A 13,219-nucleotide genomic window follows, 5' to 3' on the forward strand; every position below is an offset into this window, starting at 1 on the left:
ACTTTTGTTAACAATAGCTCGAGTAGAAAAACTACTAGTGTAAAGAGAAAATTGGTTTGAACATCTGCCTTTTTCTCAAGTCCATGTCCATCAGCTCCACCCATTTGATTATTAGCATGCTCAAGCCCGCCCATTTACCATCACCACAACCAGCTGATAATTAATCAAGAGGAGAGGGAATGGCAGTAATTACTCCATCCTTATCCCAAAGTATCTCTAAGCATACCAACATTATTATCATCATTATGACCATCACTATGATCCATCATAGCAAATTACCACCACCGCCATCACATTTCTCAGCAGGCTGGCCGTGAGCCACATCAACACTACATCTTCATCAGATAAAATGCGACCTGTTTATACAGTCAATGTTGCTTAATGGGTGCAAAAAAACAAGCTGACCTAGACTTGACATTACTCGTTCTGCTGTAAAGGCTTATTTTCATATGAATTTGATAAGGGTTATGGAATATGACTCCGCCATTTCATTTTAGCAAGTTGCCTCGCTGCTTCCACATCAACTTCAACAGCAGCATCCAAACTAAAATGAAGGAACCCATATAAACATGCACAGGAGATTCAAATTGTGATTAGTTTTAATATGGGTGACATCTTGAATCCAAATGATTCAAGATGGCGACGCGGTCAGATGCAGCGGCTACTCCGGGTCCCAAAGACGGTGCTTTTATGTCTTTTAATGTCGTCTGTTCATCTCCAAATAGTGTCAGTTTACCGCTAACTCATAAGGAAATCACTCAAACTCATCTATGATCGCCAAAGTCTTTTGGATATTGGCAACGCATACAAACACCAACTCTCGCCGGCGGCTACTGAGAAGCTACGAGGCCTTTGTTTACTGCTGGAGCCGGATCTCGAGACCGCGGCCTCACCTACTGACGCTAACCGCACAAGGCAGCGTCACGAGCGATGTGAGAGAGGATGGAAGCGCGGAGGTATACGAGCTAGGCTAAGAGCTAAGCCCACAAGACCGGCTCTTCCAACACTCATGCTCTCAAACGTTCGCTCTCTGGAAAACAAACTGGACTTAATTCAACTCAGTCGGTCTACACAGCATGAGGCAAGGGATTGTTGTGTGTTTGTTTTCACCGAAACATGGCTAAACGACAACATCCCAGACTCCGCTTACCCCATGTGCAAACGCTAAAGACGCGCTTCGTGAACTGTACAGCGCCATCAGTGAACAACAAACAAATAACCCCCACGGCTTTTTCATCATAGCTAGTGACTTCAACCATGCAAACCTAAAGTCAGTTTTATCAAAGTTCTACCAACATGTGAACTTTGCAACAAGGGGAAACAACACACTGGACTTTGTTTATACAACAGAGAAAAATGCATACAAAGCTGAACCTCGCCCCCACCTCGAGTACTCGGACCACATCACTGTTATGCTAATCCCAGCATATATAGACCACTTCTCAAACTCGCCAAACCGGTTCAAAAGCAGATCACAGTATGGCCAGACAATGCCATACTACAGGACTGCTTTCAGTGCACAGACTGGAACATGTTTAAAGAGGCAGCCACCTACAACAACCACACAGACCTGCAGGAGTACACTGAAACTGTGACTGCTTACATCAAAAAGTGCATAGATGATGTGACAGTCACCAAGACCATTACCACACGTGCCAACCAGAAGCCATGGATGACAGCAGAGGTTCGTGGGCTGCTAAAGACCAGAGATGAAGCATTCAGATCAGGAGAAAAAGCAGCCCTCAAAACAGCAAGAGCCAATCTGTCTCATGGCATAAAGGAGGCAAAACAATATGCTAAAAAAATGAACAACAACTTCACAGACAGTAAAGACACTCGGTCCCTGTGGCAAGCCATTCAGACCATCACTGACTACAAGCCCCCACCACAGGCCAGTGATGATGACACATCCTTACCAGATCCACTCAACCACTTCTACTCACGATTTGAGATACAGAACGACACACCTGCACAGAAATTACTCACATCTCCAAACGACCAGGTACTCTGTCTCTCTCCAGCCGACGTAAGGAAGACCCTGTCCCGGATTAACCCACGAAAGGCTGCGGGCCCTGACAACATATCTGGACGTGTACTGAGAGACTGTGCTGCACAGCTGACGGATGTCCTAACAGACATCTTCAACACCTCGCTGAGCCAGGCAGTCGTCCCCACGTGTCTCAAATCCACCTCCATAATTCCAGTACCAAAGAAGTCACCCGTGTCCTGTCTGAATGACTATCGTCCCATAGCACTGACCCCAATCATGATGAAGTGCTTTGAGAGGTTAGTCATGCATCACATCAAGTCCAGTCTCCCAAACACACTGGACCCATTCCAGTTTGCATACCGAGCAAACCGTTCTACGGACGATGCAATATCCACCGCTCTCCACCTAGCTCTTACTCACCAGGAACAGAAAGACTCTTATGTAAGAATGCTGTTCATCGACTTCAGATCAGCATTCAACACTATAATCCCACAACAGCTCATCCACAAACTAAACTTGCTGGGCCTTAACACCCCCGCTGTAATTGGATCCTGGACTTTTTAACTGCAAGACATCAACTCCTCCAGCACTACCACACTGAGCACAGGTGCCCCACAAGGCTGTGTGCTCAGCCCGCTGCTCTTCACGCTGCTGACCCATGACTGCACTGCCAAGTCCAGCTCCAACCACATCATCAAGTTTGCTGATGACACAACTGTGGTAGGCCTCATCAGCAACAACGATGAAATGCTCTACAGAGAGGAAGTGGCACAGCTGGTGAAATGGTGTGGTGCTAACAACCTGTCCCTCAATGTGAGCAAGACAAATGAGGTTGTGATGGACTGCAGGAGAAACTCCGTTGACCACCCCCCACTGACCATCGACGGCTCAACCGTGGAGAGAGTCGGCAGCACTAAATTCCAGGGGGTGCACATCTCAGAGGATCTCACCTGGACCACCAACGTCACGTCACTCAACAAGAAGGGACAACAGTGCCTCCACTTTCTCCGCCGGCTGAAAAGGGCAAGTCTCCCGCCACCCATCCTCACCACTTTCTACAGAGACACCATTGAGAGTGTGCTGACCACCTGCATCACTGTCTGGTACGGGAACTGCAGTGCTGCTGACCGCAAGACCCTACAACGGACAGTGAACACTGCCGCAAAGATCATCGGTGCCCCTCCCCCCTCCATCCTGGACATTTTCCTTGCACGAGGCTCCAGCAAGGCCTCCAGCATCGTGAAAGAACCCACCCACGCCTCCCACAACCTCTTCCAGCTCCTATCATCAGGTAGAAGGTACCGGAGTATCAAAGCTCGCTCTGTCAGATTATTATTGAACCACTTTTTGTGCAGTACATGGAAAGGGGGAAATATTCAAGTGCTTGCATGATTCTTTCATTAAATTTATGTATAAAATGTATTTTATAAAAAGATAAAAATAGACTCTAAAGTTTCACAGTTTAAGTTAACAATTGTGACATACAATGTCATATCATTTGATCTGGACAATAAATGACATCTGCTTAATATCAATGAAAAATTAAGTGCTTGCAGGATTCCTAAAGAAAACAAAACAATTGTAAAACAATCAAATAAATACAGATGTTAAACATTCTCAGAACTTTTCAACTTGGATTTCACAGGTTTTTCAGTTTGTGTTTGTTCCGCGTGGTATCGCCGAGACCTTGCTACTTGCTATGTTTCTGGTAGGGATGCACGATATTATCGGACTGATATCGGAATCGGCCGATAATGGCTTTAAAAGTAAATACCGGAATCGGCCCAATATGAAAAACATATGCCGATATGTCTCGCCGATAAGGGGAATATGTTAACTCAGGGTGTGCTAGTGATTAGATCACATCAGCAGTGTGGCTCATTCTTGAAGCAAAGTATTGTCTGAATTATGATTAGATTCACTGTTTTGGATTGATTTGATTCGCCGTGTTTGGATGCCGATCTAGGTTCGCAAAGCCATGAACATCAATAGCAACGCAGCGTCCACCATTGTTGATAGTTTGTTTAGACTTGTTCGGGATGGATCGGCGCTGCGCGCACTGGTCGGTGCGAGTGATTGATCGATCGATTGGTCTGCGTGGCGCTGATGCACTTTGAACAAGCTTGTTGTGCCACGCTAGTGAACCGAAACATGAAACGTATTGTGACGCATGACCTGGCTCTGTATTGGCTCTCTAGCATGTGGAAAAGCAACTGGTTCTTAAAGGGCTCGTCAGTTGAACCAACTATGAACCGGCTATAGCACTGGCTCTGAACTAGCACCTGGTTCCAGCTGGTGGAAAGGGGGTAAAACCCTGATCAAACTCACCTACCTGTGATTTTCTAATGATCTTGAAAACTCTGATTAGCATGCTCAGGTGTGTTTGATTAGGGTTTAGTGTTGTCAAAAATATCGATATTTCGATAAATATCGATACCAAAATATCTGAACGGTACCAATATTAATTTCCCGAAGTATCGATACACCGATACTACCCGAGCTGTCACTTTAACTTCTCTCTAAAGGCGCGTGGACAAGCAGCACCACACGTGACCGCACTCGTCTCCTTCGCTCTGGTTAAATAGCAAAAGTGAAGTGAATAGAAAGATGACTGCTCTGGTTGTTAAAGAACACAGCAGGAGCGCTGTCTGTAGGGATCTATGATCTCCGCGATGCAGAGAACGCGCAAGGAAATGACCGAATCCAGTCATAAAAACGGAATTTACAGTTTAACGCGGAATGTCACGGAATTTGTCAAAGTTTGGATGAATTAATCAAAAGTAGGTCATTACACTTAAATCAAATCGTGATATGGACTAGTATCTGTAAATATTAAACTGCAAAAGTCGATTTAAATATGAATCCTGCATGTTCTGCAGGATTCTCTGTGTTCTCACATTCTCTGTGTGAATGTGCTGCACGTGCGGTTTTGTTTATGTGGCGCTCGCGGTGATTTCAGCATCTGCGTCTCAATGAGGACATAAATACATCAATAATATCTCCAGAACTGATCTGAAAGGCACTTTACGAGCATTTTACCATTTAATTTGAGTAAAACTAGCTTCATATCATACACACACAGAACTTTAAAAGTATTCACGGCAACCCGTCAAAATAAAAGTTCGGTTTAACTTAGCCTATTAAAGACCGTGTGCCAGAAATAGGCTATATTACTATTAATTTAGTAGAAATGTACATAATACTACTACTTACTACTGCTGTTAATTTTTTTTAAAGAAATAATCACAAAATATTTTAATTTTAATAGTAAATCCCCTTCATTTGCCAAAAATGTAAATGTTTAATTTTCATTCATTCAAATATAAATGAATTAAAATTGTTTTATGCCTTCATCTAATATCCAGTAAAATTTAAATACACAACACAGAATTTCTGAGGGGGAAAACACATTTCATAAGGCTATTGAATGAATAAAAATTGTTTGTATGCATTCAAATAATAGACATGCTAAAACACAGAATTTGGTAACAATAAAACATAAGGTGAAAAAAAAAAAAAAACATTTCATACGGCCCTAAACGTGTCATTTTTGTTACACTTTTAATAAATTAAATGTTAAATTGTATAATTTTCATGATTTTAATTAATTAGACATGCTTTTAGATTAATAGCATTTAATTTGACCATTAAAAAAAAAAAAAAAGAGTCCAGAAAAATTCAAACGGAAAAAAAACGGAATCCAGAAAAATTCAAATGGAAAAAATTGAATGTAGAAAAAAATAAAACAGAATTTTGGGAAAAATAAAACGGATTTTATAGGGCCCTATATCTGGAAATATTTTGGTTATGAAGCAAATGAGAATATCAATAAATAGAACTTTGGATTTTAATTAGTACATGTATTAGTAAACGTTAGTTTCAATTAACATTTAACTAAGATTAATAAAAGATTAATAAATAAATCAACAAATGCAGTACCTCAAGACATTTTTTTGTTCATGTAAAATATACCGCATGTTCTCGACTTGTTATTTATAAAAAATTTATAAAAAATTACCCCCTTAATATTGTGGCTGTTTTTTTCTCCGTGGTATCGAAAATGGTATCGAATATCGATATTTTTCAAGGTATCGTATCGAAGTTAGAAATTCCAGTATCGTGACAACACTATTAGGGTTAGAGCTAAACTCTGCAGGAGTGGGCCAGATTCGCAGTGGCAGGAGCAACAGCCTCCCCCGGGTCCTAATGCCCGCTCGGTAAGTAGTTTTACTCTGTAGGGGGCGCTGTTGGCCTACTTCTAATTAGATTAAAAGTAAAATAGCCTACACAAATAACATTTAGACTGTTTCTGATTAAATAAAGCAGTAATTGATGTCATAAAATTATGAGTATGTTTTGATTTAAGGGTCAGAAGCTATAGCTTACATGAAAAAAAAAAAAAAATCACAAACATTAAATAAATTAAATAATTTTATATATACCGATTTATTCATTAATGTGTAATATGTTTAATTTTTTAAACAAATCATAAGCTCTAAAAAAAATTCATACTTTTTACAACTCTTTTGCTTTAGACCATCAACAAATGTTAAATCTTAAAATAAAATGTTAGGGTTAACTGCATCTTTCTGGGGAAGAAAATGCAGCGATTGATATATAGTTTATATATAGTTATTTTCCAGTTGAGCCCTTACAATCTGACTTTGCTGCAGATGGAACAAACTGCTGGTTCGTCTGAGCCTGGCTTCTCCCAAGGTTTATTTTCTCCATTCTGTCACCGATGGGAGTTTTGGTTCCTTGCTGCTGTCGCCTCTGGCTTGCTTAGTTGGGGACACTTCATTTCCAGCGATATCGTCGACCTGATTGCAAAGACACTATTTAAACTGAACTGAGCTGGATGATGACATCACTGAATTCAATAATGAAATGCCTTTAACTGAAAATTGAGTGTTTAATCTTGTCAGTTTACATTATTGACACCATTTTCCTATTTTGATATTGTGCAGTTGCTTTGACACAATTTGTATTGTTAAAAGCGCTATTTTAAATAAAGGTGACTTGACAAAGCTTCAATGTGCTGTCAAAAAAACGTTCTTGTTAAAAACTAACCAAAATTAAAAATATTTTGCTTATAATTTCTGCACAGGAGAGGCGGTGTTTCCAAACAAAAATGAAATATATCAGCATCAGTATTGACCAAAATGAGTACAAAAATATCGGATATCGGCAAAAATCCAATATCGTGCATCCCTAGTTTCTGGACCTTGACCGTGGTAGTTCCCTTGCTGTCTATGGAGGGTCAGAGAGGTCTCGGATTTAATCAAAAATATCTTAATTTGAGTTCCGAAGATGAACAAAGGTCTTAGCGGTTAGAAACGACATCAGGGTGAGTATTTAATGACAGAATTTTCATTTTTGGGTGAACAAACCCAATTAAATTCTATGGATATTCTGGAATAGAACTTGCATCTCAAAAAACAAAAACAAAAAAAAAAAAACTGTCATGGTAATGCCATAAAAGAAGCCCCTATAGAAGGTCTTTTTAAAACATACAACAGCTTTGGGTGACAAATAACCTGACATTTTTCACTACAAATACTGACTCCTCCTTGTCACATTCACAAATCCGTGCAGTAGGGGTGTAACTCTACATGTAGCCTATTTGTAATATTTTTGGTACAAGTATTTTGTTTCGGTATGCATACTGAAAGACTGCATACATATGTAACAGTAGTTACATATGTGAAGCGGTTTTAACCACTTCACATATGTAACTACTGTATGCAGAACCCAATTTGAAACTTTGAACCCCCCCCAGGATGGGACAACACCATTTATGTCGATATACTTTGTTCACTGTTAGATGCTTTCATAAGATTAGAGCGAGCTTCTTTGGAAAAAGCACACAACTCCAGTTTGCCTGAACATGACGTGCTTTATATTAAGTGCTTAAATAACTTCACAGTTTAAAGCGGCTTGTGTGCCATTTAATGCATTTCAAACCTGTTTGCTCCTTTGTATCTCTTACATCTCACGATTGTGTACCTATTTGTAAATGTTTGAAACTAATGCAAGTCTGTCCATATTGCTTACTGACAGCAAGGAGTCACTGTTAAACTTCGCAGACTTCACTAAAGGAATGCCAGTGCACAAACAGATGTGAATATTTTGCATCCAAAAGTGGAAGCACTTTAAAATCCCTTCCCCCTTTTACAACAGCAGCATAAACTACCGTATAAAGACTGTTTCAGCCGGTTTCAGCAGCATTGCCAGACTTGTTTTAAGACAAGAGCTATAGCTTGCTTCGTTCAAAACAAAAATATTTCCCAAAATTTTGTGTACTGTTACAGCCCTACCATGCACTCACTCAAACAATATAAACGAACAAACTGCATCTCTGGAAATAAATAAAACAGAAATTTCACAATGAAAACAATCCACTCTGTTTATAGTGTGTGCACTGGCATAAACTCTGTAATACACAGGGGTGCAAACTAAACTAAACTAAATTTTGCTTACCCCATTTGCAGATTATTTTGCTTTTTTTTCTGAAAACAAAACAATAATTTAGAAAATGCTTCTTGATTTAAGAATTTTTAGATATATTTGGACTAGAAACAAGCCAAAAACTCAAAAAGCATTTTTTGCAGTGCACCATTCAAGGATAAACAACTTTATATGATTAAAAGACGTTTGAGCGACAACTACAGCCTACAATGAACAAGGATTGTTGTTAAGATGTTACATGAACTTAGTCAGGGGAAATAAACCACTGTAAATCTTCATTTCCACACTCAAATTTTTGAAGCAGCTGACGGGCTAAACGCGAGGTGTTTCTCCGTCTTGAAACAGGCCGTTGAAGGCTGACACCTAGCTATGGCTCAGTACTGCCTGACTTGAGCTGAGTGATACTAATATTACTATACATTAAACGGTATGCTTTATTTGTAGGTCGAACAGTTCTCAAATCGACTTCATGTCAGAGTAATAGCTTACTGATATGTGAGACAAATGTTAAGGTCGAGACTGAGGAGCATTTCTGCAAAGGGTAGCGAACTAATGTAGCGATAACGTAACTTACAATCTTCATAGCTATCAGAACAGCAGCCTCACAGAAAAAAAAAGCCTCATAAGGTAATCAACATTTCAACTGGAACACCTTAATTTACATCAGATACAAATGCATTCCGTCCGAAATATGGACAGTTGCCTGCAGCAAGCATCTAAAAGTTAGGCTTCAGGAGTGAGATTGGTTGGATGAGGGAAAGAACATTAAGGTAAGCCAATCAGAGGCAGAGTAGGGCGGGTCCATTCCTTTGCCAACAGGGGGAAAAAACGCTACAGGTGACGTGACACAGATGACTCGCAGATATGACAACGACTACGAAAAATGTTGGGCAAAACAAATTATTTAAGATTGCAGTCACATTGTTTTCCACTGCAAACTAAAGAACAGCGCCCCTCTACAACTGCTCTGCTATTAGTCTCCTGCGCATGTTGTTGTTCATTAAGGTCTCTAGCGTCATTCTGTTAGCGATCTCATTAGTGGCATCCTGCCAGTGGCAGAATGGTGCAGCTGCTGTGAGACCGGCTGCCCCTCTAAACAGAGACACCATGGACCGAGAACAAGCAGATGTGATGCCCTATGGGCTTACCAAAGCTTTGGAGCAGAGTCTGGCTGTCTCCTGACACTTGCATAAACTGGGTCACTTGGGTCGATTTAGGGCATGTATTTCGATAGATGAACAGAAACAATGCCGGAAATGCTGTGCAGTGTTATTGCTTGAGGTCAGAGATCCAAAGACAAAAGAGGCACCGCCGTGAAGCTAATTACCCATGATTCATGGCAGCAGCTACTAAGGTTCGAAGGCAAAGCTTCTGAATTATTACTCAGAGGACGAGTATGAGACTACTGCATTAGTGGTGAGATCACAGACTGAGGTTGGCCCACAACTAAATGGTTCCTTATTAAAGATTATATGGTGTTGCCAAAGCCACCAATCAAGTTTTATTACTGAAAAAATATCAACCACTCCCCACATTATTATTTTTAACTCTTAAACACTGATTGGGCCTGGCACAATTTGATGTTTGACTTTTCATGAATAGATCCTAAAACTTATAAACCTAAATCTTAAGAAAGGGGATAAGAAACATTTGTCATTATTTATTATGCACCAAACAATGCATTTCCAAAGAATGACATTCTTCCATGTGGTCAATCAATATAGGTTTTTTGATGGCAGATGCCAATATCTAGAGCTGTACGATTAATCTTTAAAAGATCGCGATCTCTATTCAAACACCCAATTTAATTTCTAAATGACTTACCCATGTCTATTAAACCTTTGAAAAAATCATAGGGAACATTCAAATCTGTGTTCACGCAGCCGCTGACACAGAGAGCAGATTTTTACCATGTTCAGGTAAGAAACAGCTTACAGATTAAGACAAAAATGTCATAAATCCAAAGTTTTGTCATGAAAGTCTAGATGCCGCATGCGGTGCAACAGGTTCTTTCTCAATCTGACAAAATTATATCATTACACATGGTGCAGCTGATTAGTTCTTTTTGTATCAGCACAGCAGCCAATAAGCTTGCTGCTCAACATTCAAATACTTCAACTAGTACTTGCTGTAGCAGTTACAGTGCGCTTCAGAAACCCTCCGCCTTCCCCAGCTCCACCTATATAGATCTGCTTTGGGGTGATTTCATGTACAATAGGGCTTATTTCATATATATTATATTCCTTATATGCTCACAGCAGGAGTTACAGAGTTACAAAGCTCAAAGTCTCCCATGAAAGGATTTATTCTATCTAAAAGAGAAGGCTGATCCAGACCGGGCTAAAATGCATCATTAAAACACGCCCCCACGTCTACTTCACGATGTGGAAATATTTGCGTAATGTCGCCCAAATGTGCACGCAAAGAAAGAAGGCGTGGTTTCAGTAACCACAGTAGTGTTGATGTAGCCATGTCAGGTAGACACTGTGTGTTTCTATGATAAAAAAGCACTTTATTAGGGATGCATGATATTATCGGACTGATATCAGAATCGGCCTGATATGAAAAATTATGTCTATGTCTTGCCTGTAAGAGGAATACATTAACTCATATGTGCTCAGGGTGTGCTAGCGATTAGATCACGTCAGCAGTGTGGCTCATTCTTGAAGCAAAGTTTTGACTGAATGACGATTAGACTGACTGTTTTGGATCGCTGCATTTAATCTGTGAAAGCACTTACAGAATGACGTGTTCGGTGTATAAACAATAAAAGCACGTGCAGCGGCAGCCTCCCCGGGTCCTAATGCCCATTCGGTAAGGAGTTTTAATCTGGGGGCGCTGTTGGCCTACTTCTAATTAAATTAAAAGTAAAATAGCCTACACAAATAACATTTAGACTGTTTCTGATTAAATAAAGCAGTAATTAATTGAGGTCATAAAATAATGAGTATGTTTTGATTCAATGGTCAGAAGCTATAGCTTGCATGAAAAAAACAAAAACAAATCATGAGCTCAAAGATTTTCAGAATTTTTACAACTTTTGTTTTAGACCATCTACAAATGTTAATATATCTTAAAATAAAATGTTAGGGTTAACACTGCTTTGTTCTGGGGGGAAAAATGCAGCAATTGATATAGTTTATTTATATTTATTTTCAAAGCTTCAATGTACTGTTAAAAAAAACCTTCATAACTTTTTTTTTTAATTCTATGTTATTGTTAAAAACTAATCAAAAATGAATAATATTTAGCTTATAATTTCTGCACAGGAGAGACTTGGTGTTGTTTTCAAACAAAAGGAAATATATCGGTATCGGCCAAAATGAGTTGAAAATATCGGCATATCGGAAAAATTCCAATATTGTGCATCCCTACACTTTATTTGACCTTCCGAAAGTAGACGCAATTAGGAATCATCGGTTAAGATGCGTTTACAACAGAACAGCACAACCCAAATGTTCGAATTTGTGCAATGCATTTTATTTTATGGTCGACCGTTTTGTGAAAAAAAAGGGGTCAATTCTGACTTTGCTATGACAATCTGGTGCTTCTGAATCAGTGACTAAGTAGGTTTTGTTATTAGTTTAAGTATTTGCTATTGACTGTTCAAATGCGGAGTTATGCGTAGTGTAGAGTAACACGTCGTGTGTGTGTGAGTGAGTGAGTGAAAGAGTGAGAGAGTGAGAGAGAGAGAGAGTGAGAGAGAGAGAGAGATCACAGTGGGGTAAGTTGTCTTAACCATGGCTTGTGTACTGCAAATACATACGAGTATCGTCACGGTGTCTGTCACACAACTCTGTTCCCCTCTCGGGCTTGAACTGATGGTAAAACTAAGGACATTATTAACCGTCTTTATATCATGGTAAGGGGCGTTACAATTCCGACGCGTGCTGGTGGTGTTCGGCCAATCACAATGCACTGTCAGCTGGCCAATCAGAGCAGACTGCACTTGTCGGAAGGAGGGGCTTTGTAGAAAATGACGTGTTTGAGAGAGGCGGGGCATTGCAGGCCTCGAAATTAACTTTTTTACTTGGTAGCACTGGTGCTCCCAACTTTAAAAAGTTAGGAGCACCGGCAAAAAATTAGGAGCACACCAAAAATTAATGAGCACCACAACTGCAAATTATATATTAACAGATTTCATCTTTACATTCTTAAATTTAATGCAGATTTTAGATTGGTAAATATTAGCGGTCAATCACTCACTCACTGCTTTCCGCTGTCAGGTGACAGGGAGCTAACTACCACAGGAAATGCAAAGGGCTGACAAAGAGAGAAAATGAAAAGAACACTGACAGATTTCTTTCGTAAAGCAAAAAAGTTTGGTTAAACACAGAGAGAGAGCTCCTCTTTGACGAGGGTTAAGATGGTGTATGCGGTGTTGATTTTTACATTCAGCTCTGCAAATTGCGCGGAATGGCTGGCAGCTAGGGGTGTGCGATATTGACAAAAAATGATCTCGATATTTTCTAGGATTTTATCAATAACAATAATTAGACAATATTTTGCTGAGTGTGTTATTGTGTATAGTTTGATATTATTCATATTCCGTGTGGTGGTCAGTTCACAGCAGTGATAGAAATTAATCTTTTCCAATAAGTTTAAATAGATTTTTACCTTTAATGGTAATTTTACAATCAAGCCATTTTTTTCTAAAAGTGTGCATCATCATTTGAGTCAAATTCTTATATTTAATCAGTCAATTAGAATAGTAAGACATAGGGGCTGTTGGTGGGCAAGCAAACGAAATCAGTATCAACA

General features: G+C 39.7%; 1 protein-coding gene across 2 annotated transcripts in view; it reads right to left on the minus strand.

The window, feature by feature from the left end:
* Positions 1-13,219, minus strand: part of LOC306860759 (protein NDRG3-like) — a 74,360-nt gene that overhangs the window by 53,081 nt on the left and 8,060 nt on the right. The window contains exon 2 of one of the 2 annotated variants that reach the window (XM_079402646.1): positions 6,646-6,810. The exons of the other annotated variant lie outside the window; for it this stretch is intronic. The gene's annotated coding sequence lies outside the window, so the exon portion shown is untranslated. The remainder of the gene's footprint in view (positions 1-6,645; positions 6,811-13,219) is intronic. 2 annotated transcript variants of the gene reach the window in all.

The sequence above is a fragment of the Barbus barbus genome, assembly GCF_936440315.1.
Source record: "Barbus barbus genome assembly, chromosome: 41".
Taxonomy (NCBI): Eukaryota; Metazoa; Chordata; class Actinopteri; order Cypriniformes; family Cyprinidae; genus Barbus; species Barbus barbus.